The sequence below is a fragment of the Macaca thibetana genome, chromosome 5 (genome assembly GCF_024542745.1).
Source record: "Macaca thibetana thibetana isolate TM-01 chromosome 5, ASM2454274v1, whole genome shotgun sequence".
NCBI classification, from domain to species: domain Eukaryota; kingdom Metazoa; phylum Chordata; class Mammalia; order Primates; family Cercopithecidae; genus Macaca; species Macaca thibetana.
This window is the reverse complement of record NC_065582.1, coordinates 38,318,260-38,345,265: the sequence shown is the minus strand read 5'-3', so window position 1 is coordinate 38,345,265 and position 27,006 is coordinate 38,318,260. Positions and strand designations below refer to the sequence as shown.

Below are 27,006 nucleotides of genomic sequence, written 5' to 3'. Positions count from 1 at the left end.
TGGGTCACCAAAATGTGTCCAGAATTGGTGGGTTCTTGGTCTCGCTGACTTCAAGAATGAAGCCACGGACCCTTGTGGTGAGTGTTACAGTTCTTAAAGATGGTGAGTCTGGAGTTTGTTCCTTCAGATGTTCAGATGTGTCCAGTGTTTCTTCCTTCTGGTGGGTTCATGGTCTCGCTGACTTCAGGAGTGAAGCCATGGACCCTTGCGGTGAGTGTTACAGCTCTTAAAGGCGGGGCGTCTGGAGTTGTTCATTCCTTCCAGTAGGTTCATGGTCTCGCTGGCTTCAGGAGTGAAGCTGCAGACCTTCGTGGTGAGTGTTACAGCTACTAAAGGCAGCGGGGACCCAAAGAGTGAGCAGCAGCAAGATTTATTATGAAGAGTGAAAGAACAAAGCTTCCACAGTGTGGAAGGGGACCCAAGTGGGTTGCCACTGCTGGCTGGGGCAGCCTGCTTTTGTTCCCTTATCTGGCCCCACCCACATCCTGCTGATTGGTCCATTTTACAGAGAGCTGATTCGTCCATATTACAGAGAGTTGATTGGTCCGTTTTACAGAGAGCTGATTGGTCCGTTTTGACAGGGTGCTGATTGGTGCGTTTACAAATCTTGAGCTAGACACAGTGCTGATTGGTGCATTTACAAACCTTGAACTAGACACAGGGTGCTGACTGGTGCATTTACAAACCTTGACCTAGACACGTAGTGCTGATTGGTGTGTTTACAATCCTCCAACTAGACATAAAAGTTCTCCAAGTCCCCACCCAACTCAGGAACCCAGCTGGCTTCGCCTACTGGATCCTGCGCTGGGATTGTGGGCGGAGCTGCCCACCAGTCTCCTGCTGCGTGCCTGCACTTCTCAGCCCTTGGGTAGTTGATGGGACTGGGCACTGAGGAGCAGGTGGTGGCACCCGTCGGGGAGGCTCGGGCCACGTGGGAGCCCACAGAGGGGGTGGGGCTTGGGCATGGCAGGCTGCAGGTCCCGAGCCCTGCCCCACGGGGAGACGGCTGAGGCCCAGTGAGAAATCAAGCGTGGCATGGGCGGGCCGGCAGTGCTGGGGGACCCTGTGGACCCTTTGCAGCTGTTGGCCCGGGTGCTAAGCCCTTCACTGCCCGGGGCCAGCAGTGCTGGCCAGCTGCTCATTGAGTGCAGGGCTCACGAAGCCTGCACCCACCCGGAGCTCATGCTGGCCCGTAAGCACTGTGGGCAGCCCTGGTTCCCGCCCGTTCCTCTCCCTCCACACCTCCCTGCAAGCAGAGGGAGCCGGCTTCGGCCTCGGCCAGCCCAGAGAGGGGCTCCCACAGTGCAGCGGTGGGCTGAAGGGCTCCTTAAGCACAGCCAGAGTGGGCGCCGAGGCCGAGGAGTCACTGAGAGCAAGCAAGGGCTGCCAGCACGCTGTCACCTCTCACTACCATCAGAGAGTGCTATAAACACCCCTACGCAAATAAACTAGAAAATCTACAAGAAATGGATAAATTACTGAACACATACACCGTCCCAAGACTAAACCAGTGAGATCGAATCCCTGAATAGACTGATAACAAGTTCTGAAATTGAATCGGTAATTAATATCCTACCAACCAAAAAAAGTCCAGGATCAGACAGATTCATAGCTGAATTCTACCAGAGGTACAAAGAGAAGCTGATACCATTCCTTCTGAAACTATTCCAAACAATTGATAAAGGAGGGACTCTTCCATAACTCATTTTATGAGGCCAGCATGATCCTGATACCAAAACCTGGCAGAGACACAATAAAAAGAGAAAACTTCAGATTAATTTCACTGATCAATATCCATGCAAAAATCCTCAATAAAATACTGGCACACCAAATCCATCAGCACATCAAAAAGCTTATCCACCACAATCAAGTAGGCTTCATCCTTGGGATGCAAAGCTGGATCAACAAACACAAATCAATAAAAGTAACCCATCACATAAACAGAACCAATGACGAAAACCACATGATTATCACAATAGATGCAGAAAATCCTTTGATAAAATTCAACATCCCTTCATGTTAAAAACTCTCAATAAACTAAGTATTGATGGAACATATCTCAAAATAATAAGAGCTATCTATGACAAACCCATCCAATATTATACTGAATGGGCAAAAGCTGGAAGCATTCCCTTTGAAAACTGGCTCAAGACAAGGATGGCCTTTCTCGCTACTCCTATTCAACATTGTATTGGAAGTTCTGGCCATGGCAATTAGGTAAGAGAAAGAAATAAAGGGTCTTCACATAGGGAGAGAGGAAGTCAAATTGCCTCTGTTTGCAGATGACATGATCTATATTTAGAAGATCCCATCGTCTCAGCCCAAAAACTCCTTAAGCTGATAAGCAACTTCAGCAAAGTTTCAGGATACAAAATCAATATGCAAAAATCACAAGCATTTGTAGACACCAAAAATAGACAAGAAGAGAGCCAAATCATGAGTGAACTCCCATTCACAATTGCTACAAAGAGAATAAAATACCTAGGAATACAACTTACAAGGGACGTGAAGGAACTCTTCAAGGAGAACTACAAACCACTGCTCAAGGAAATAAGAGAGGACAGAAACAAATGGAAAAACGTTCCGTGCTCATGGATAGGAAGAATCAATATTGTGAAAATGACCATACTGCCCAAAGTAATTTATAGATTCAGTGCTATTCCCATCAAACTACCCTTGACTTTCCTCACAGAATTAGAAAAAACTGCTTTAAATTTCATATGGAACCAAGAGCAACCTCATATAGCCAAGACAGTTCTAAGCAAAAAGAACAAACCTGGAGGCATCACACTACCTGACCTCAAAGTAAACTACAAGGCTACAGTAACCAAAACAGCATGGTACTGGTACCAAAACAGACATATAGACCAATGGAACAGAACAGAGACCTCAGAAATAACGCCACACATCTACAACCATCTGATCTTTGACAAACCTGACTAAAACAAGAAATGGGGAAAAGATTCCCTATTTAATAAATGGTGCTGGGAAAACTGGCTAGCCATATGCAGAAAACTGAAATTGGACCCCTTCCTTATGCTTTATAAAAATAATTAACTCAAAATGGATTAAAGACTTAAATGTAAAACCCAAAACCATAAAAACCCTAGAAGAAAAACTAGGCAATACCATTCAGGACATAGGCCTGGGCAGACTTCACGACGAAAACACCAAAAGCAATTGCAACAAAAGCCAAAATTGAGAAATGGAATGTAATTAAAGAGCTTCTGCAAAGCAAAAGAAACTAGCATCAGAATGAACAGGCAGCCTACAGAATGGGAGAAAATTTTTGCAGTCTACCCATCTGACAAAGGTCTAATATTCAGAATCTAAAGGGAACTTAGACAAATTTACAAGAAAAAACAACCCTATAAAAAAGTGGGCAAAGGATATGAACAGAAACTTCTCAAAAGAAGACATTTATGTGGCCAAGAAGCATACGAAGAAAGCTCAACATCACTGATCGTTAGAGAAATGCAAATCAAAACCACAATGAGATACCATCTATTCATGCCAGTCAGAATGGTGATTATTAAAAAGTCAAGAAACAACAGTTGCTGGTGAGTCTGTGGAGAAATAGGAACACTTTTACACTGTTAATGGGAATGTAAATTAGTTCAACCATTGTGGAAGACAGTGTGGCATTTCTTCAAGGATCTAGAACCAGAAATACCATTTGACCCAGCAATCCCATTACTGGGTATGTACTCAAAGGATTATAAATCACTCTACTATAAAGATACATGCACACGTATGTTTACTGTAGCACTGTTAAAAATAGCAAAGACATGGAAGCAACCCAAATGCCCATCAATGATGGACTAGATAAAGAAAAGAAAATGTAGTACATATACACCATGGAATACTATGCAACCGTAAAAAAGAATGAGATCATGTCCTTTGCAGGGACATGGATGAAGCTGGAAGCCATCATCCTCAGCAAGCTAACACAGGAACAGAAAATCAAACACCACATGTTCTCACTCATAAGTGGGAGTTGAACAATGAGAACATATGGACACAGGGAGGGGAACAACACACACCCAGGACCTGTCAGGGGGTGGAGGGCAAGGGGAGGGAGAGCACTAGGACAGATAACTAATGCATGTGGGGCTTCAAACCAGGATGATGGGTTGATAGGTGCAGCAAACCACCATGGCACATGTATACCTATGTAACAAACCCTCACATTCTACACATGTATCCCAGAATGTTAAAAAAAAAAAAAAAAAAAAAAAAAAAAAGAGGCTGGGCACAGTGGCTCACGCCTGTAATCCCAGCACTTTGGGAGGCCAGGGTGGGCAGATCACAAGGTCAGGAGATCGAGACCATCCTGGCTAACACGGTGAAACTCCGTCTGTGCTAACAATACAAAAAAAATTAGCTTGATGTGGTGGCGGGTGCCTGTAGTCCCAGCTACTCAGGAGTCTGAGGCAGGAGAATGGCGTGAACCCGGGAAGCAGAGCTTTCAGTGAGCTGAGATCGTGCCCCTGCACTCCAGCCTGAGTGACAGAGCAAGACTCCGTCTCAAAAAAAAGAATACAAATTTGTGACTAGATTTCCTGAATCAGAAATTTTGAGGGTGGAGCCCAAGCAATTTATATTTAGTAAACCCTTTGGGTGATTCTGTTGCATGTTACAGTTTGAGAACCACTGGTGTCAGTGAATCCAGTGGCAATGCCAAAGGCTGGCCTGGGGTGCCTTAACCCTGCATCCCCTTTCTATTAGCATTCTTCTTGCTTTGCTATGGAAACTCAGTATTTTTTTCACTCTTACGTGAACTCTCAGGCAACTTTAGCTTCAAAACTAATACCCTAGGTTGGACTTCCAATTAGATTGCCACCCCACTCATCGTTTCTGTAGAAATTCTAAAGTAGCCACTGGATGTGTATGTACACTAATTTTTAGATGTTACCTTAGTTGGAGGCCTGGTCATTTATCAAAGGAAGTGATTTTCTGCTTAACTTACCAGGTCCTCGTTTGTCTGAATACTGCTAAGGTAACTTGGGAATTGTAGACCTTTCAGCTGCATGTCTACTGTGAAGGTCTGATGGAGGGTTTCCTAAGGGCAGCACCTATGTAATCATGATCATCTTATCTGGGGTACTTTGTTATCATTATAAACCTGTTTCTGTTCTCTGTGTCTTTGTGATTCACTAGACAGTTATTCAGTATCCTGCAGTAAGGGATTCCTAGCCTGGGATCCCAAGAATCACCCCTGAGAGCAGAAAAATAAGCTTTGGTTGAATATGTGGTTATACTGTAAGTGGAAGGTCAATAGTCTTCATGAGATTCTGAAAAGGCTCTATTGCCTTTCACTCTCTTCCCTCAAAAAAGCTGATTTACCATTGCTTTAGTTGCTTTTGGATAATAGCTTTAAGAAGTGTTCACAAGATTTGCAGCCATTTGAACTGGAAATTTAACCTTTTGGCTTAAATTTCACAATCCTATTTTAGCCTATCTTGTCTACTCAGGCGTTACTGTGTACATTAAGTCGAGTAAGACTGGTTCTATACTTGTGCAATCTTGTTTTCTGTTTTTGGTGTTTGAGAACAGTGCATGCTTGTTACGGTCAGCAATAGTAATGCATTTGGATAGTGCTTTCCATCTTATCCAGTAATTTCAAGTATAGCTTCTTTTTAAAATTTGATATTGTGAGATATATAGAGCAGGAGGATATTAGCCCTATTTTTACAGGTGATGACACTGAGGCTTACAGGTGATGACATCACTAAAAACTAGGTTTACCCATCACGTAAAAGCTTTGGACACTCCCACTATGCTCATGCTCTGATTGCTTCCAAATATGCTTGAATGATGCCTAGAAAAGTCTCAAAAGTTCATTATGTCTAAAAGACTGTTTACTGGCACATTAAATCATTATTATCTCTAAAGGAAATGGATCATTTTAAAATTGTGGATTTCTTTTTTGCTTTTCCTTAATTTTTTTTAAAACAAAAGTTAGATACAGGTATAATTTCCCCATTTCACAGTCAAATAAAACCCCTCTTCTTTTGTCTTCCACAGATATCTTTCAAAATCCTGTTCAATCATGTATTTCAGGATGTCGGGTCAGGAGACGGCAAATCATTGCCAGCTGGTGGCATCACCTCATTTTCATTAGATTGTTCTTTGGGTTTCAAAGACTAGTGCCCTTGTAACTTACACTACACAGCCTTAAAATTGCACATAAAAGTTTGCTGTGGAAGAGTAGCAAATGTAAGATAAATTGAGAAGGTTAAGGGGAAAACTGTGCTAAGAGCTTCTCATAAATGAATTCTCATCATAAAAGCACAGTGATTTTTCCAAGTGACAAATTAACTCAAGATTTGTGCTCTGCATTTTTAAACAATGTGTGGTAGAGCAATAGGGTAATTCCGTTTGTCTTTAAGCCAGAGGTTAGTGCCTCAGCATATTGCACTTGTGCTTTTTGATTAATAGTGTAGAAAAGAAAGCTGTGTGTATAGATATTTAATTTATTTTTACTTTGCAAATGTGTTATATCTATGATTTAGTCGATAAACAGATGCTGTGTGTTAAGACAGGCTGTCATAGGAAAGACGTTTGTGTTGAGGCTTGGGGCCAGAGCATTTTCCAAAAGGAATATTTGTGCTTAGAAAACTTCTTATAAATATTCTTGTTCAGACTTGAATTCCTCTTTTACTTCAGTGGGGTCACTGAATAGATGTCGGTCATTTATTTCAGTTCCCTGCTATCGGGTCAGTAAAAAAGGTATTAGTGGAGTGTGGGTGATTTTTCTTTCTGCTGCCAAGTTAGAGGATTGATTGTGACAATGAACTCTGAACAAATGACTTCATCTTTTTATGAGGAATATGCATATTAATGTCATTCAGACAGTTTCTTGGGGACATACAAAATATCGATATTAATTTTAGGGTTTGTGTAATACAATAAGAATAAAGAAAAGAGGGTTCCTGCCCTGACATCCTGCAGTCTATCTAGTGAAATCTGACAGATCATGTGAAAGCTCTGTATTCTTCTAGTCATTGATGTCAGTATTATGAGTTTAGACTGGGTAATCAATAATAATATCTTTGCCCTTTGCATCCTTCTACTGAAGTTTTCATTTTCCTTTCTTTGGCCTGTGGCCTTATTGTATTTTTGCTCCAGGATTTTAATTTGTGGGGCAGAGACAGTAGGCGTGATGTTAGCTAATTGCCTACAATACTGGCTGGCGTGGACTTGACCTTTCAAAATTGGGGCACAATACCAAAGATCACATTTTTACTTCAATGAGGTTCTTTGCTGTTTCAATCTGAGGGAATCTTATCTGGGGATTCCTTATCTGGGGATCAACAAATGCATATAAATGAGGGACAAGTGCTTGGTTCAGGAACTCCAGAGCCATTTACCAATCAGTCCTCCAACCTGTGTGGTGGTCTTTACATTTCTTGGAAGCATAATAGATTCAAGATACGAGGAGAGGAGGGAGCCTGAAGCAAAGCAGTTCCCTAGATTTCCTCAAAGTTCCTTTTAACTCTGGAACTCTCTTGGAATTGTTCCTTTTTTTTTTTTTTTTTTTTTTTTTTTTAAACTTTACCGTATTTTTTCCAATAAGAAAAAAAACCCCCACCAAAGCAGCACTCTGAATCTCTTCTTCCTGTGGTGGAACCTAGTATTATGGAATCTGTTTACACCTAAATGAGGAAGGTAAATTATAATTTCAACAGCATGCCAATCAGCAGACCTAGAAGCCATAACTTTTAAAAGAAAATTTATATTCTAATTTTTATTTGTTGCCTATGTTTTGTAATTTTTTATCTAAGATCTTTTTAGAAACGTTTATTAGCCCAAATGAGTGCTTACACAATATGGTAAACACATGGGAGATTTCTTTTTTTTTTTTTTTAAATTTCTGTACGTTATTGGGGAACAGGTGGTGTTTGGTTACATGAGTACGTTCTTTAGTGGTGATTTGTGAGATTTTGGTGCATCCATCACCTGAACAGTATACACTGCACCCAATTTGTAGTCTTTTATCCCTTACCCTCTTCCCACCCATTCCCCTCTAGTCCCCAAAGTCCACTGTATCATTCTTATGCCTTTGCATCCTCATAGTTTAGCTCCTACTTGTGATTGAGAACATACAATGTTTGTTTTTCCATTCCTGGGTTACTTCACTTAGAATAATATTCTCCAGTCTCATCCAGATTGCTGTGAATGCCATTCATTCATTCCTTTTTAAGGCTGTGTAGTATTCCATGGTATATATACCACAGTTTCTTTATCTTCTCCTTGATGGATGGGCATTTGGGTTGGTTCCACATTTTTGCAATTGCAAATTGTGAGAAGCCATAACTTGAGGGTATTTTGCAGTTGTATATTCCTTTGTCTGGACGGACACTGGACATATGTAGGGTTAAGAAATACATATGTGATTAGAGGGCTTATTGTTTATTGAAAAACATATTACCATTAAATTAGAGTCTGGTTACTTATGATCTGATTTCAAAATAGCTTTGCCCTAATAATGTAAAACAGCTCTTTTCCTGTTAGTTGGCTTTTAACATGTATTCAGACCATGATTTTTTTTTTTTTTTTTGGTACTTTAAAAAAGTGTGAGATAAAATTCACATAATACAAACACTATGAGTATTTTTGGTCAAGAGAATTTAAGAAAAGTTTATTGACTCAACACTTGGCCCATTTTTTTGACTTTGATGGCTGATAGGCTGGGTGCTATAAAGCCAAGTCCTTGCCTTCAAGGAGATCACAGCCTCCTGTGGGGATAAAAACATGTAAACAAATATTAATAGAAACATGTTGCAAGGTGCCCTGTGATTGCCAAGGATGTTTATTACACTTTCCTCTCTGAGCCTGCCTCTGAAAATAGTGGAATCTTTTCCTCTTGCCTTGCTTTTTTTTTTTTGTAGCAACTACTTCATTGTCTTAATGTTTACTCTGTTAGGGATATCATATGAAAGTTAGAATTTTGTCAGCCACTCTGTTCTTGCTTCCAACATTCAAAAGGCAGAAATGTAAGTGGTGATTCCTGAAGTTAGTGTATTTGTTGGGATTATAAAACATGTAGCACATTTAGGACTTGGTATAAAAAAGCTATTTTTGAATGTTGAAATGTAGACTGGGTTTATACCAAGCTATTTTTTCCTGCAAGTCTGTGGCAAGACCATTGCACAATAAACTCCAAATCTGCTTGCTTACTTAAGCCAGTCTTAATATTGCACATATTTGTTTTTATTGTACATTTCACTTTTCTCCCTTCCAAAAAACCCATGCCAGGAAAGGGTCTACTTACTGTCTTATTTGCTTTGAAGTTTCCTGAAATTTTATCTCCCTCTCTCTGTTTTTTGTTGTTGTTGTTGCTGTTATCTCTTGCATGTTTGTAAATGTAATAGCAGTCAATGTCTTTTTCTTTTATACTGGTAAATGAAGGATTAGCTGGATAATGTTCATAAAGATCTCTAGAATCCTTAGAGAAAGGACTAAATAAAATGAAATGGTATTATGCAAGATGAATAAACTACTTTCCCTTATTAAGCTGAGTTTTATTAAGGTGAGTTTTTTCTCAATGCTAATCTTTTTAAAAAAATTTATTTTAGGACTCTAGCTTTATTAATAGTTAATGCTGCTTCATTTCCCTACTCTAAGGCATTTCTGAACTGGTGCAATTGTCATTTTTCCTCTTAACTTTATAAAGTATAGTATCTTTAAAATGTTACTTAAACATTCTTTGATGTCTCTCCTTGGACCATGAAATGTAAAAATTGATTTTAATAATCTTATTTTATTAAAATCTTGCAATATTTTGTCTAGTGCTAGAATATAATTTTCATAGCTAAATTTTAAAACTTAGACTTGAGTTTTATTTTACCTCTCTGTGTGAAAAGCTTAAAGGGCAAACGTATCTGGTTATACTTTACAGTTTCACAGAAAGATCCTTTTCCTCCTTTCACCATCTTGACAGTTGAGAAAGTCAAGGGAACAATCAACAGACTGGTTTAAGAGAGTAGAAGTCTTTCCAGTGTCCTGGAATTTGCTTCCTCCCTGGTATGAAAGCTTGTATTTGCAGCATACAAAGTGATGTTGTGTAAAAATGTGAAGGACAGGTGTTTACTCTGGCCTTGACCAAGGTGAGAATTTGAGATGGAAGAGTCAGGCTCTGTGTAGGGGATGTTTTGGAACTTGACCAGTCTGTCAGTTTTGTTACCTACCAATGAAACTGAAAGGTAAGTGAAGGCAATGCAGTTTCACAACTCATAATACAGCTTTAAAATCTTTTTTTTTTGGTTGATGTATTTTAAGCAGTTGAATATATTTTCCATAAATTTTACTGCTTTCCATTTACCTTTGAATAGAAGCCAATGAGGAGAAGTATTTAGAAGGTTATGAGCAATAACAGAATGAACTGTTGGAAAAGTCCTTTTGTGGCTTCCCTCAAGTGTGTACTGGTGGAAAAATTACTATAATTTGATAGTAAAATGTTGGAAAATGATTTTATTTACTATTTAGAAAGAACACAAATGGGCCTTGCTTTTGAAATTCACAGGTTCAAAACATTTAATTATGCCTCACTACCTCAATCTTTGCTCATTATGCTTTACATTGATGGAATTAAATGTGACACATTGCAATGTTGGATCAACCCCACAGTTCTAAAATTTAGGGTTTGATTAAATTATAAAAAAAAAAAAAAAAAAAAAAAAAAAAGATACTGTACTGTTTAGCGTGAGAAATGGAGACTTGTGAAATTTTGTTTTTAGCCTGACGTTGTCTGAAGGAAAGAAAGTATCCCAGTGATAGAGGAGGAAAAGAACATTAACAATACCTGATTGTAACTTGCCTGTTGAAATCACAGAAGATTCTTCGGCTTTGGAAGAGCAAATGGTGTTTTCAAAGCTAAATCCTTAGTGTCTGTACCCATCATAATATGGCTAGTCCCCTGGGAAATGGTACTTTTAGTATGTGTGTCTGCCCATGCCAGTAATAAACACGTGTTTATCGGCCATTCGGCCCCAAAGCGTCCAGTTTTATCTTTTGGATATACAAGGGCATGTGCGGATGAAGGTCACAGCTTCATGATGCTTGCTGTGAGGCTCATGGGTGTCAGTAGGAAAGCTAACAATGTAATTCCCATAATGTCCAAGGAATTCTTTGGAGGCCATCCTCTGATTCTTTTGCTTACCTTGTACAGGGGCTGTCTATACAAGTTTCCTCAGGCTTTCAACAATGGTGTCATTAACTTGTACTTTAGAATTTGTAAGATTATATGAGCATTTTCAGTGGGCTAAAGTCACCTGTCATTTGTTTTAATGGTTAAGGGTCAGGAATTGAAAGTTAGACTTGGGTTTTAGTCTCAGCTGTGCTTCTGTGTGATTTTAGTTACTTAATTTCTGTAAGCTTCAGTTTTCTTACGTATAAAATAAGTATCCATTCATTCATTTGTTCATCCATTCAATAAACAGTAAGTTCTTCCCACGTGCCAGGCCCACTCTTGGTGCTGGGAAGCAAGCAATGGGCAAAGAAGAGAATAATCTCCGCTGTCATGGAGCTTCAATTCATGGGGAAATGGAATGTAAATTAAAAGAAATTAAACATTTCGTGTATTTTCCACATGTGAATATATATGAGATGATGACAGTTGCTACAGACAAAATGAAACAGCATCAGGGGTAGAGGTAAGATTGGAAAGCGATTTCTGTTTCATGTGGGGTAGACAGGAAAGGCTTCCATAAATAGGTCATATGTAAGCAGAGACACAAATGAAGAGGAGGATGATGTATGAGGATATCTGGGGTTAGAGGCTCCAGGGAATAGCAAGTCTGGCAGGAGTTGCACATTCCTGAGGTGAGAACAAGCTTGGTGTGTCAGAGGGGCAGTGAGGAGAGGCCAGTGTAGCTGAAGTGGCTGAAGTAGGGTGAAGGAGGGGCAGAGCAGGATGGTAATAGTGCCCAGCTTGTAGGACTGCTTAGGAAATAACATGCTTAACATGTACTTTATACATATTAAAAGAATAGAACACTGTAACAGTTGAGGTTTATTTTGGGCATGCAAGAAAGGTTCATCATATTACTAAATATAAATAGAAAAAAGTCATCTGATTATTTTTTATAGAAAAGGCATTTGGTAAAATTCAATCTCTATTATTGATTTTTTTTTTTTTTTTTTTTTTTTTGAGACAGAGTCTCGCTTTGTCACCAGGCTGGAGTGCAATGGCACAGTCTTGGCTCACTGCAACCTCCGCTTCCTGGTTCAAGCAATTCTCCTGCCTCAGCCTCCCAAGTAGCTGGGACTACAGGTGCCCACCATCACGCCTGGCTAATTTTTGTATTTTTAGTAGAAACGGGGTTTCACCATGTTGGCCAGGATGGTCTCGATCTTTTGACCTCGTGATTCACCTGCCTTGGCCTCCCAAAGTACTGGGATGACAGGCGTGAGCCACCGTGTCCGGCCGTTTTTTTTTTTTTTTTTTTTTTTTGAGACAGGGTCTCACTCTTTTGCCCAGGCTGGAGCACAGTGGCATGATCATGGCTCACTGCAGCCTCAAACTCCTGGGCTCAAACAATCCTCCCACCTCAGCCTCCTGAGTAACTGGGAAGCTGACATTACAGGTGTGCACCACCATGCCTGGCTAATTCTTTTATTTCATTTTTTTGGTAGAGACAAAGTCTTGCTATGTTGCCCAGGCTGGTCTTGAACTACTGGCCTTAAGAAATCCTCTCACCTCAGCCTCCAAAAGAGCTGGGATTACAGTTGGAGCCATTGCACCTGGCCCTATTATTGATTTTATAAAAACCCTTCAAAATATAATAGGAAAATACCCTTAGCAAAGCAAAGTATGTTCATCTCAACCCAAAACCATCTGAGCCTAAATAGGAAATTTGAGAGCATTTCCATAAACATCAGAACCCAAAATAAGAATACTGTTTTCACTAATTGTTAATGGTATTTGGAATCATAAACCAGTGCTGCTGGATGAGAGAAAAAAATGAAGTTATCAAGGTATAAAAATCAGAAAGGAGGTAAATGAATGTTGTTTGCAAATAATGGGAATATGTGACCTGAATATCCAAGAGAATAAAATGAAAAACTAATTATGAAGAATATGATAATCTATAAATGTGCCTGGATGCCAAAGTCATGTGTCAACATTCATAACCTCCATATATGCTAACAACCAGTTAGAAGATATATTGGGAAAAAGGCCATTAGCATAAAAAGGATGAAACACCTAAGAATAAACTTAAGAAAATAATATGTGAAGGCATTTAAAAATGCTCCTGAAGTGTGAAAAAAAGATATGAAAACATGGAAAGGTCCCATCATATTTTTGGATGCGAAGATGCCAATGCTCTGTGAATCTGTATTTTAAGGTAATTCCTGTAAAAATAACAACAGATTTTTTGGGGGCCCTAAGCAACTTGGTTCTATGGTCATTTGGAAAAGTAAACAATCACAAATAGGACAATTCTGAAAAAGAGAATAAAATCTAGCTTAGTAAGTCTACAATAATTGAAACATTGGTATTGCCAGATACCATATTTAGCATATGATAAAGGTGGTATTTCAAATTAGTTGGGTAAAGTTGCTCAGTTCCATAACTGAGGAATAACCAGGTAGCTGTCTGGGGGAAAAGGTACTATTTGCAGCAGTATCTCAAATATTAAGCCAAAAATCAATCTATGATAAACAAATTTAAAGTATAGACTAGATTGTAAAATAACATGGGAAAATTATTTTATAATCTTGGAGTACGTACATATGGCCCTTCTAAGTAAGACAGAAAACTGAGAAGCCATAAAAGAAGAGATTGATATATTTGATTACATTTTTTAAAAAACCTGAATAGCTTCTGCATACTTCAAGGAACAAGAAAATTGGGGAAAATATTTGCTTCTCAAATCTTGAAGGGACTAATTTTCTTAATAAAAAGCTCCTAAAGCCGGGCGCGGTGGCTCAAGCCTGTAATCCCAGCACTTTGGGAGGCCGAGACGGGCGGATCACTAGGTCAGGAGATCGAGACCATCCTGGCTAACACAGTGAAACTCCGTCTCTACTAAAAATACAAAAACTTAGCCGGTCGAGGTGGCAGGCGCCTGTAGTCCCAGCTACTCGGGAGGCTGAGGCAGGAGAATGGCGTGAACCCGGGATGCGGAGCTTGCAGTGAGCTGAGATCCGGCCACTGCACTCTAGCCTGGGTGACAGAGCAAGACTCCGTCTCAAAAAAAAAAAAGCTCCTAAAAATCCATAAGAAAAAGTCCAACAACCCAGAAGAAAAGTGGACTAAGGATACAGATAGTCTAAAGGAAGGGAAATAACAGTGGCTTTTAAATATATGGAAAGATGCTTAACTTCACCCATTATCATAGATATGCACATTACAACTACACCATGGTACCATTTATCACTGTTAGATGGACAAAGATTACAGTCTTATAACCTGTTCTGTAGAGCATATAGGTGCAAAACATTAGTCTATTTAGTGGGCAATTGGCAAAATCTATAATATGAAAAATTTCATATTGCTTTGTCCAGGAATTTCAATTTTAGAAAATTATCCTAGATATAAAAACACAGTCCTAGACATACAAACATTCATACAAACTATGAATGTATTCTGCATATACTGTATATACTTATTACATGCATGAGAAAATTATGTACAAAGGTACTCATTGTAGTAGTGTTTATAATGGCTAAAGGTTGGGAACACCCTAATGCTCATAATGGGATACTGAATCAATACATTATGTTACTGCTGTACACTTGAAAATGTGCGGTCATAAAAATTCACACCAGTGATTCTCTTTATGTACCAATTTGGAAACATTGCCAATGTATAAAATAGTGTAATATGTTTATTTGTGTAAAAATGGTTTATACAAGATGTTTTGTTTATCTATGAAAAGGTGCAATTTCTGGGAAAGCTAACTTGGTGGCTGAAGACATGCCTAGCCTCATTTCAAAAAAAATCTGCACGTAGCACATGCCTTGCTCTTAGCACTTATTACATGCTAGTGGTGGTGGCGATTTTCATTGTAAAAACAAAGTTCCTTTGCCTCACAAGTTGATTTTTAACAGCTGAGTCTGGAAGAGGGAGGTCATCTCATTATAAATACTGCTTAATGAGTGTCAGACTTGGGTTTTTCACCAAGAATGCTGTATATACTTCCTGAAGTATATTTCTTGGAGGTTGTCAATACTAGCTCTGCAAACCAAAGATGTCAAATAATATTGGGCTGAACAAAACTAAGCAAACTTATTTTCTACAAGGCCTTCTTAGAGCCTTCATACACATACTGTGCTTTGTAAATATTCAAGAAGAACATTTAGAATGTGGCATTTTCCCAAATTTATTTAACTACAGAACCTTAAACAATGACTACTTAAAAAAACCACCTTATGAGTAGTTGTCACATCGGGAAACATCGCTTTAATACTAGAATTTGGTTTCATTCACCTTCATTATTCATTTTAATAAGTCAGTATTCTTGGTGTATTTCTAAGATACTTGTGGTCTCTGCCTGCTTTTTTTCCTTCCCTTGTGGTGTGCACCAATTCATGAATTTGTTTTGTAGTTGAGACCCTCCCAAAGTCACCCAAATTACACTGAGTTTCTTGGGTAAAAATGAATTGTATGTAATTAATGTGAAATCTTAGGGATTGATTGAATGGAAATTGAAGATTGAAGCTTCATTTGGTTCAACTTTTCCTAAAGCTTTAGAAGGTTTACTGTTGAGAGGAGGAATGAAATCAACTTAATGGATACATACATTGTTGAGGAATTGTGAGCTTAATGTGGAGAAGACAGTATTACTGTGAGGCTTAGAAGACATGGCTTCTACCTCTGTCTTCATCTTTTACCACAACTTAATTTTGAACAGGTCACTCATCATCTCTGTGCTTCAGTTTTATCCTCTGTAAAACTCAGGGATTGCATTTAAGTGATCAGTATGGGTTCATTCATTTTAAGACTTTAAGTTATTATTAGCGTGCTTAATGGAATCAGTGAAGTTTGTAGACCTGTGTAGAATATTTTGTTCTACTATGGGAGTTTCCACATGTGAATGTAATGTGTTACCTGTCCCAGTTCAATCCTTTTTGAGAATGAAATTATTCAATAATTAGCTCATAGTCAGCTTCATGTATTTGAAAACTTGTTGAATTGTTTGAAACTTCTCTCTTCATTGGTTGGTTGGTTAATTATCCTCCAGGAAAGCGTTTGATTATATTACAGATCAATTAATACAATGCTATGGATAATCCACACCTCCTGTATAAATGTGCACCCCACCCCCATTTGTTTCTCTAGTGTATGGAGAAATCCATGATGTGGATATTAATTCTCACCACCCCAACAAAGTGTTCATTTGGTGGTTTTGCTGTGCTTTTGTGTACTCTCTGCCTATTAGCATATTTCTGAACTTGACATAGTAGAGGTCTAAATTCACTGAATTTATGCCATTTGGAAATGAGCTTTAAATTTTGTTCCTCTGTTGAAATTAGGGATGTGATATAGCTATTACACAGAAGGACTGTGAGCCTGAATTTGATTTTATTATGTGGAGGTAGAATGTTTTGTTAGAAGGCAAGCATTTGCCTGGGGAGAGATTTGAGTATGACTGAATTGTTAACTGCCAACTTCTCCCCTTTTTAGCAGGAGACATATTTTGTTTTTAAATGAGATGACAACCAAGAGAATTATCAAGAACCGTGAATTTTAAGAGAATTCTTTCAATTTACTTGAGTTCCATTTAACCTTGCTTTCCATGTCATTCTGTGCATTACTGTCAAAGGACTTGGCTTCCTTTGAAGTCATGAAGCGTTGCTGCTGGCGGAATCATGATGGTAAAATATAAGAGTGGTTCTTAGTAAAGCCCTTAACTGATACCCAGCAATGCCTTATTACCTAAGTAAAAGCATATGTGTGCGAGTGCCTAAAATTGTAGAGTGTAAGGGGAGGATATATGATAATGGACACTGAGATGGGAGAAGTATTTCTCATGAATTAGGGATGCCCTTTCATAATTCACAAGTTGCAAGATGAAAAAGCCTTGAAATCACCTGAAGAGCATCTGGCAGCAATCTGTAATTCTTAAGAGGAGGTAAAAGAGCCTGTATCTCTCCAGCACGTGATGATAAAACTGTTCATGTGGGGTATGGAAAAAGGAGAATTCTGTTACTTGTAAAACCCCTTGCGATTAAATGGCCTGAGATTTTGTTATGAGGAACTAGTAGTTCCCAGCTGGTTAATAAATGATTAATTGATTAGAGCGAAGAAGGCTGATTTGAGGGTATTGAGGAAATTTGAATATGAAGAATTTGTTTTTTGCATGCAGAACGTTATCCTTTACTTTTCATACTCCACTCTTCTCATGCCTGGCCACTGTTACTCCTGTGTCTAGTTTTGAAGATTTAGGTCACATTGTGTCCTCCTACCCCCATTTTTTTCTTTTCACAAAATATTTGTTATAAGAAAAGGTACATTCTAAGCCTTTGACACACATACACACATAGGTTAAACACACATACACAACACCTTTTGTAAAGACTTCTAGGGCCATCTTTTATTATATTGGACTATTACAGAAAAATTATGTGAATGAGTGGCTTACCCTTTGGGGCTTGAGAAATCATGGCTGTATAGAGATTTCAAAAAGACATATTTGTTGTACAGGGCTCTGACTTTAATTGCTCCCCTCAACCCATCTAAAGATAGGAACTATTTTACCTATTATTTGTAAGTATATCAGAAGAGATTGCATCTTATTTTTTTCTTTTGCATAAGTAGTTGTGATCATATGTAATTACAACATTGTACTCTGCTTTTTCTTTCCACTTTGTATTATAAACTACATTTTCCCATTTTATTATAACTCATAACATATTTCTTTTTTATTTAAAAATTACTTTAAAAAATTGACCTAAAATTGTATGTATTATGTACAGCCTGATGTTTTGAAGTATATTTATATATACATATTATGGAATAAAAAGTTTTTAATGGCCGACAGAATTGTGATTAAGTAAATTATGTGGTTGTGGCAAATGTACAGTTTGTGACAAACTGACTTCCTCAGTTATTGGCATTTAAATTGTTTCCATGTTTATTTTTTATTTTTTTAAAACCCTAAGAGAGGCTTCTTGTACCTACGCAAGAAAAAATTGGGGGCAAATCCATAGAGTAAAGTGAAGGCAAGTTTATTAGGAAAGTAAAGGAATAAAAGAATGGCTACTCCGTAGGCATAGCAGCCTGTTTCTGTGTTTTAAATTTAAGTATAGTATTTATGATTTCCTTAAAAAATGTACTCTCTTGGACATTTTCTCTGGCTTCCACTTATTGTGATGCCGAATAGTGGCTTTGTGGTTTTGTTTAGTATTTATGTTAGATTCTGGCTAACTGCTAAGGGTTAGACTCTCTAGATGTTCTTATTGCTCTCTTGGACACCTCTAGGTTTTGTTCTGTGTTTCTCCCAGGTAGGATAATTTCCCAGCTTACTTCTCTTCAAGCTCATGTTTTTCTGGTTGTAGGATAGGCATTAAGTGACACATCTGATCTTGCCAGTTAGACCTGATGATAGGAGATGTGTGTCTAAGACCAAAGTAGACTTTGCCCATTGGGTGGCAAAAACCTGAACTTTGAATTGTCAGTATCTAGAGAGGTCAGAGTGTCAGTATCTAGAGAGGTCAGAGTTACTCGGAAATATTTGGGAATATTGTACATTTTTTGAAATTGTTTATAAAAAGTTTTTTGTGCTCCTTTCTTTGCTATTTTATATTATGCTATCATTATTATCTTAATATGATGCTGTTGACCCATGGATGTGGATTTACTTTCACACTTTTTTTCACTCCTAAAAGAAGCACATAATTGTTTGACATATCTTATAAGATGGAAGAATCCTTTTCTATTTTCTGTTACCCAGCAGGAGTTTCTCATTTTTGGCTAGCATTCAGATTTCTAAATAAATATTTGCTTTTTGCTTATTTATTTATTTTTTTATGGTGAAGACAAATGCACACTGGGAGAACCCACTCAGTGTACAACATGTAGTGGTAAACGGGAGCAGAGAAAAAGTAGAGATACTCAGATTGGATTTTGCAGTTTATTAATTATTATTTTTATTCCTCTTCACAGATTTTTAAAGTCTTCTTCTAGGGGTTTCCAGCAGAGCTAAATGTTAGAGAAATCTTTCTGCTCCTCTGAAGAGTGAAGTGAGCAAATACAACCCAGCAGTAGGTTATTGAAGACAGCAGCCCCAGGTAATGTCTTCTTTTCTCATTATTATTGACATGTGTTCAGTAGTGCTCAGTAATATGTTATACTTTTTTTTTTTTTTTTTTAAAGCAAGTCTACTTGAACTTACACATCCAAGTGAACATTGTCTTGTTTAAAATGTCTTAGGGAGAGGCTATACTCTATCCTCTATGCAAAGCATTAAAAAAATCTTTTCTTAAGAACTGCATCTTGACCCTCTGGTAGCATTCTTCTAAGCATCTTGTTTTCTCTAGTGGCAGATATCAACCTTGTAAGGATATACTTAGAAAATAGTCTAAACTCATTTAGAGCTTGGGTGATGATCATACCTGGGGTTCTCTAATTTTGATCAAAACCAAGAAGGAGCAATAACATAAGGAAACCAATTTTCCTTTTTGTAATTTGTAATTTGAAGACTCATACACTGTATTGAAAATAAATTTTAAGAAGTGACTCTGAGTTTCAAGCAATGGTAGTATTGTTAAAATAATTGATCAGGCTTCATAATTTACAGAGGCATATACGATTTATTTGACTGTATAAATGTTGATATTCTTTCTTATTAAAATCAGTAAGTCAATCTGTTAGTACCGTAGAAGAATTCCTATGTTAATCAGAAACTTCCTTACTAGATATACCTCTAAGGCTTTATAATTTGCCTCTTATAAATGATCTTCTTGTGGGGGTGGGGGGGTGTTTTGCAATATTTCCCAAAGTGTTACTAGAGTGCTTGTTTAAAATGCACATTAAAAATTTCATATTAGTAGGCCTGAAACTAGTGTGTCAAAATCAGAATCAGAATGGTAGGGGCAGGACTTGGGAATCTGCATTATTGCAAGTGAATGTCAACAGAGATTGACATTCTGGTCCAGTAAAATCAGACCCCTACCTAGGATCATTGTATTTTAAAAAATTTAGTGCAAGTTATTGTGTAGACACAAAACAGCTATTTATGATTGTGTGCTTTTCTGGGAAGAGTGTGGGGAAGGGAGGCTTAGGGAAAGATTTGTTAACAGATCCAAAATTAGAGGTAGATAAGAGGAATAAGTTATCCTGTTCTATACCATGGTAGAATGACTAGTTAACTATCTAGCTATAGTTTTGTGTCCTTTAAGAAATCTCTCCCTAACCTTCCCTTCCCCCTACTCTTCCAAGTCTATCATTTTAGAGACAGTTTAAGATAAGGAAAAGAAAAGCTGATAATCATAAATAGCTATTTTATGTCCGTGTAGGAATTCTCATGAAGTTCTGTTTCTAATTAAGATATTTCAGGAACAAAGTGGTATTGCATAAATTTGGAGCTCATTTTAGACTAAGATTTAATAATTGTTAATAGGCATTGAGCCTATGTTTAAGTTTTATGTTAGTCATTCATTGGGTAATGACTTTTTAAATTTGGGATTTGACTCTGATGAACTCTGAGTTTTGGTCTTAAGGTCGGAATGTGTGTGTGTATCCCCTGTTACAGGGCTTTTTCCCAGTTAACTCCAACCAATGAGAGATCCTCTGATGTTTAAGGGAGCTTTAATTTCAAGGTCCTAAGCAGAATTAACAGTCTTATGATAAAAAATTAGCCACTCATGAATCCTGGGAATAATTTACAACCATTCACCTGTCTGTACAGCAGAAGGTGTTTGGAACATGTTCTTGCCTCTTCTAGAAAGCAGCATGAGTGATAGAATGATATTTATACTGGTTTGGAAAAGGTCAGAAACCAAATATTGTTGCCTTAGATGTGAGGTTATTTTGAGTTGTGCAGGAGACTTTGGGAGTGGGATGTGAAGAGTACAAAAGCAAATATATGTAAACGGGAAGACCTGGCAAGGATACTAAGAAGGTAGAGGGAGTAGCTTAGGTGGTTGTAGGACTGACTTGGATAATGAAAGGATCTAACAGTTGGGTGTATTGATTTCTTCTGAGGAAATGATGCTGGATACTAAAGGTAGCATAACAAGAACCACCCAAGTGGAAGATGTGTTTGAAGATGGACTCTGGAAGCTTGAAGACAGTATGATGCAAAATGTGTATGATAGTCCTGAGGAGAGGCTGTCAGTAGAATTCATCTGTTATGAAATTTGGATGTGTTCTCAGAACAGTGAGACAAATAGCAGGTGGATAGAGGGAATTACAGATATTCTGAGCTGTTGAGAGAATTGTATATTTGAATATGCTATTTCAGGGTTAAAAGTTGTCTACATGAGAAAAGAATAGCAGTTATGGCAGCATTAGAAGGCTGTCCTTTCTAATTTAATGCCGAGAATGTCTGAGTCATGCAGAATTGGGATGGTGAGTGAGGAATGTTTCTCTGTGGCTTCCCTGGCTTTGTGTGGGGAGCCAGTGGGAAACCATTTTCAAAAGTGGCTTTGAATAAAAATCTAGCCCCATTCTGTAGGTTGCCTGTTCAGTCTGATGGTAGTTTCTTTTGCTGTGCAGAAGCTCTTTAATTTAATGAGATCTCATTTGTCAATTTTGGCTTTTGCTGCCGTTGCTTTTGGTGTTTTAGACATGAAGCCTTTGCCCATGCCTATGTCCTGAATGGTACTACCTAGGTTTTCCTCTAGGATTTTTATGGTATTAGGTCTAACATTTAAGTCTCTAATCCATCTTGAATTAATTTTCGTATAAGGAGTAAGGAAAGGATCCAGTTTCAGCTTTCTACTTATGGCTAGCCAATTTTCCCAGCACCATTTATTAAATAGGGAATCCTTTCCCCATTTCTTGTTTCTCTCAGGTTTATCAAAGATCACATGGCTGTAGATGTGTGGTATTATTTCTGAGGACTCTGTTCTGTTCCATTGGTCTATATCTCTGTTTTGGTACCAGTACCATGCTGTTTTGGTTACTGTAGCCTTGTAGTATAGTTTGAAGTCAGGTATCTACTCATCTGACAAAGGGCTAATATCCAGAACCTACAAAGAACTCAAACAAATTTACAAGAAAAAAACAAACAACCCCATCAAAAAGTGGGCAAAGGATATGAACAGACATTTCTCAAAAGAAGACATTCATACAGCCAACAGACACATGAAAAAATGCTCATCATCACTGGCCATCAGAGAAATGCAAATCAAAACCACAATGAGATACCATCTCACACGAGTTAGAATGGCGATCATTAAAAAGTCAGGAAACAACAGGTGCTGGAGAGGCTGTGGAGAAATAGGAACACTTTTACACTGTTGGTGGGATTGTAAACTAGTTCAACCATTATGGAAAACAGTATGGCGATTCCTCAAGGATCTAGAACTAGAAGTACCATATGACCCAGCCATCTCATTACTGGGTGTATACCCAAAGGATTATAAATCATGCTGCTATAAAGACACATGCACACGTATGTTTATTGCGGCACTATTCACAATAGCAAAGACTTGGAATCAACCCAAATGTCCATCAGTGACAGATTGGATTAAGAAAATGTGGCACATATACACCATGGAATACTATGCAGCCATCAAAAAGGATGAGTTTGCGTCCTTTGTAGGGACATGGATGCAGCTGGAAACCATCATTCTTAGCAAACTATCACAAGAACAGAAAACCAAACACCGCATGTTCTCACTCATAGGTGGGAACGGAACAATAAGATCACTTGGACTCAGGAAGGGGAACATCACACACAGGGGCCTATCATGGGGAGGGGGGAGGGGGGAGGGATTGCATTGGGAGTTATACCTGATGTAAATGATGAGTTGATGGGTGCAGCACACCAACATGGCACAAGTATACATATGTAACAAACCTGCACGTTATGCACATGTACCCTACAACTTAAAGTATAATAATAATAAATAAATTAAAAAAAAAATCTAGCCCCAAAACTGTTTTAGTAAATAACATAAAAAGATACCCCATAAGTGACGTGTTTGGGTCAAATAATCAAACCACCTGCATAACGCTGTAAATCTGAAATTTGTTCATTTTGCACATATCTTTTCATAATTTTATCAATTTTTAGATTATAATCTATCTCTGCCTTCTTTTGTAAATTTAGTCTTTTTAATTAATTCATCCATTTTGGTCTCTTCACATATTCTATGACCCTTATAATTTCTTTCTAGCATAGTTTGGATCTTTTCCAGCTTTTTTTTTTTTTTCTGTTCTAATTGACCAGAATGGCTTAAAATAAATATGTATAATTTATGTTTGGTCATGTTTTCCGTTTCATTTTTAACATCCTTTCTGAAATACCCTTGTCTTGGTCTTTAAGTATGTAGTGCCACACTGAACTGATGTACTCAGAGAAAAGTCTAACAACTCTAGTCTAGACTAGAGGTTCTCAAAGTGTGGTCCCCAGATGAACAGTGCAAACTTCACCTGGGAACTTGTTGGAAATGTAAATTCTTGGACTGAATCAGAAGCTCAGAGGGTGGAGCTCAGAGTTTTGTTTTTTGGTTTTTGGTTTTTGTTTTTTTGAGACAGTGCCTCACTCTGGTTGCCCAGACTAGAGTGCAGTGGCACGTTCTTGGCTCACTGAAGCTTTGGCTGCCCGGGCTCAATCGATCCTCCCACCTCAGCTTCCTGAGTAGCTGGGATGACAGGCACCTGCCACCATGCCTGGCTAATTTTTGCATTTTTTGTAGAGATGGGTTTCACCATGTTGCCCCACCTTCTTGAACTCCTGGGTTCAAGCAATCTGCCTGCCTTAGCCTCCCAAAATGTTGGGATTACAGGCGTGGGCCACTGTGCCTGGCTGAAATTTATATTTAACAAGCCCTCTAGGTCAGCAGTCTCCAACCTTTTGGCACCAGGGACTGGTTTTGTGAAAGACAATTTTTCCATGGATGATGGGGAGGGGTGGCTTGAGAATGAAACTGTTCCACGTCAGATCATCAGGTGTTAGTTAGATTCTCATAAGGAACGTGCAACCTAGATCCCTCACATGTTCATTTCACGATAAGGTTTGCGCTCCTATGAGAATCTAATGCCACTGCTAATCTAACAGGAGGTGGAGCTCAGGAAGTAATGCTCAGCCACTGCTCACCTCCTGCTTGGAGGCTTGGTACTTAACAGGCCACAGACTGGTACCAGTCTGAGTCTCGGAGGTTGGGGACCCCTGCTCTAGGTGATTCTGATATGTGCTATTGTGCAAGCCATTTATTTTTTCTTGTCGTTGGTCTCCTGAGCAGATACATTAGGAGTTCTCAAACTGTGCACACACGAATCATCTGGTAACCTTGTTTTAGACATTTCAAGAAGCAGAGAATTCTTCCTGACTGCATACCAAGAGATTTTGATTCAGTAGGTCTTGGATAACTCAGTTTATGTGCATTTTAACAAACTCTCCAAAGTAGTTCTCGTATCTATGATCTGGATTAAATGGATGTCTGTCACTTTCTTTAAGCCCAAAATTGATGTGATTTAAAATGGCTCTTTGGGTTTAGTTACTGAAAACTTGGGGCCAGAAATTTATTTGCAAAATGCATTCTGGATTATTTTTGGCTGAAGCCAGATTATGTTCTGATTTCTTTCCTTGAAAAATATTTTCTTGCCGGTTGCGGTGGCTCACGTCTGTAATCCCAGCACTTTGGGAGACCGAGGCAGGTGGATCACTTTAGGTCAGGAGTTTGAGACCAGCCTGACCAACATGGTGAAACCCCATCTTTACTAAAAACACAAACATTAGCCGGGCGTGGTGTCGGGCACCTGTAATTTACACCAAGCTACTCGGGAGGCTGAGGCAGGAGAATCACTTGAACCTGGGAGGTAGAGGTTGCAGTGAGCCGAGACCGTGCCACTGCACTCCAGCCTAGGCAACAAGAACGAAACTCCATTTAAAAAAAAAAAAAAGAAAGAAAAATATTTTCTTGCCTACTATATAACAATTTTCTGAGGCTTCTCCTTCTTGATAAGGAAAAGAGCCTTTGGCCCTTATAAACTTGGGGATTTCATTATGCAGTTCTTCTAGGTAATTCTTTCAAATAGTAAACTTTAAAACACTATTCTAGGGAATGCCACTTTTTATTGAGATGTATCTTTTGTTCTTGCCCTTTATTTCTTATCTCTAAGCCTGTTCCCTATGGATGATGGTATATTTTCCTCATCTCAATGTCATTCATATTTTTGTTTTTTTCTTTAGTTTTTATGGTACTTTATTAGAAGAATCGTTCGTGAGTCTTCCTCTTCTTTTCAGTCTTTCTTTCCCCTGCTCATCCCTTGGATTTAGGAAATTTCCAAGCTTTTTCTTCTTTCCACATCTCACTCACATGTTCTTCCCTCAGGGCCTGCTTTTTCATGTTGGCTAGGAACTTGCTCAGACATCACCTTAGCATCCACCTTATCAAGTAGCATCCGACTCCCACAACTCTCTCCTAAGCTTTAGCCCCATAGCAGCTGCCTCCTGGATGTCCCACAGTCAGGTCAGGTTACCATGTCTGGGATTGAACTCATTGTTCTTCACACCTGAAATCCATGCCTTCTTTCATATTCCCTGTATTGGTGAATGGCATCACCATCGACCATCAACCAAATGCAGCTAACATTTATCATGTGTTTCCTGTGTGCCAGGCACTATTCTAAGATCTTCCATGTAATTCCTTACAAAATCCTTTGAGATACATTCTATTGTTTTTCTCATCGTATAGATAAGGAAACCGAACCACATAGAGTTTAAGAAATTATCTCAAGGTCACAAAAGTATTAATTAGTGGAGATGGAATTCAAACCAGGCTGTCTGTTTCTAGAGCGTGTAGTCCTAATTACTGTGCTTTGCTGCCTTTCTTTTTCAGTAGCTCAAGCCAGAAATCTAGGATTATCCTTTACTTCATTCTCTTCCCTCTGCATATCTGCTTGGGACTCTTGAGTTCACCTACTAAATCTCTCTTAAAACCACACTTCCACTTCTCCACGTTCCATTGTAAGGGTTCTGGTCCAGGCCTTCATCATCTCTCTTCTCAACCACTATAATTGGTGTTTTCTTTCCATTCATTTCTTTATATTATGGCCAGTGTATTCTGATCATGACACTCCTCTGCATTCACCAGTGTAGCTCCTCCACAATCAGTCATTCATTGTGGACAATGCTTCTCTTTTATCCATATGTACAGGTTTGTTATATGGGTATATTGTGCGATGCTAAGGTTTGGAGTATAAATGGTCCTGTCACCTATGTAGTGAGCATAGTACCCAATAGGTAATTTTTCAGCTCTTTCCCCCCTCCCTCTCTCTCCACTCTAATAGTCTCCAGTGTCTGTTGTTCCCATCTTTTTGTCCCTGTGTACACAATATTTAGCTCCCACTTATAAATGAGAACATGTGGTATTTGGTTTTCTGTTCCTGCATTAATTCTCTTAGGATAATGACCTCCAGCTGCATCCATGTTGTTGCAAAGGATGTGATTTCATTCTTTCCTAGTGGCTGCATAATATTCCATCGTGTACATGTACTACATTTTCTTTATCCAGTCTACTGTTAATGAGCACCTAGGGTGACTCTATGTCTTTACTATTGTGAATAGTGCTGTGATTAGCATGTGAGTGCATGTGTCTTTTTGGCAGAACAACTTATTCCTTTGGGTATATACCCAGTAATGGGATTGCAAATGCTGCCATAGTATTCCATTATTTTCCTTTCATCTGACTCATCAAACTGTTTTAGTTGTTTGTTCAGTTACCTCTTTTAGACCATGAGCTGCATCTTATTTATTTCTGTGTGTCTATCACCCAACATAAGTATTGAATATTGATTATATGAAAGAACAATGAATATTTAAATGAGCCAACTGACTTCTACCAATTCTACATGCTTCCTACCTTTGTAAAATAACTCTA

General features: G+C 38.5%; 1 protein-coding gene across 1 annotated transcript in view; it reads left to right on the top strand.

Annotated features, from left to right (window-relative positions):
- FHIP1A (FHF complex subunit HOOK interacting protein 1A) overlaps positions 1-27,006 on the top strand; it is a 263,721-nt gene that overhangs the window by 62,029 nt on the left and 174,686 nt on the right. Inside the window, exon 2 of the mRNA XM_050791560.1 lies at positions 19,118-19,242. The gene's annotated coding sequence lies outside the window, so the exon portion shown is untranslated. The remainder of the gene's footprint in view (positions 1-19,117; positions 19,243-27,006) is intronic.